The 751-nt window shown below is 34.6% G+C and overlaps 1 protein-coding gene across 2 annotated transcripts in view; it reads right to left on the bottom strand.

Annotated features, from left to right (window-relative positions):
• The window catches only part of grid1b (glutamate receptor, ionotropic, delta 1b), a gene marked incomplete at its 3' end in the record, with an annotated part of 390,408 nt that overhangs the window by 288,787 nt on the left and 100,870 nt on the right, over nt 1-751 (bottom strand).

The following is a 751-nucleotide window of genomic DNA, read 5'->3' as shown; positions in this document are numbered from 1 at the left end:
TACACAAAATCAGTTAAACAGATAAAACACAAGTACAAACAGTTAAAAATCATACGCAAGTAAGTATTAAACAGAAAGATCTTTACTCGGACTAACAAGTTTTAGAATAATTGAAGTAGCTTCCATTATATAAACCCACTATTACATCTACAACCTGGTTTAAAGCACATTTCTAAAATATTAATGCTATGAATAGAATGATTGTACATTATATGTATGTATACACATTATGTGCATGTATTATTTTTTACAACAGCAACATGATCCGTTCACTGACCATATCTCTTTTTCCAACAAGCCCCCCAACCTCAAAATAAATCATGTCATTGTTACAAAATGACCCTTTTAATAAGACAGGGGCCTTACCAAACTTATCTCTTATTGTTTCTTAATGTAGAACAGTCCAGGATATTTGATGAAGTGGATGTACCTGTATTATTTTTGCAATCTTAGGTTGTATCCACATGGCTGATATCACTCATTGTACGTAGCTTTGTATCAAAGCATCAGCTAAATAAATGTAATTTAATGCAAAACATAATTAAATCATAATGTGACCATCCAGTGCTGTGTGTCAGAGTAAAACCAAACAGACTCCAAGAGTTCAGAGAGATCCATGGTGTTGGCTTCTCATAAGCCTTGTGGTGCACTGGTAACGTTCCAATGGGTCAACTGTGTCTTTCCATGGAAAGTGAGACACACCTACTGGGGAAAAAACGATAAAGATGTTCAAATGATGATGCCGCTTCTG

This window comes from Etheostoma spectabile, chromosome 21 (genome assembly GCF_008692095.1).
Source record: "Etheostoma spectabile isolate EspeVRDwgs_2016 chromosome 21, UIUC_Espe_1.0, whole genome shotgun sequence".
In the NCBI taxonomy this organism is placed as follows: Eukaryota; Metazoa; Chordata; class Actinopteri; order Perciformes; family Percidae; genus Etheostoma; species Etheostoma spectabile.
The sequence above is the reverse complement of the archived record's forward strand: the minus strand, read 5'-3'. Positions and strand labels throughout refer to the sequence as shown.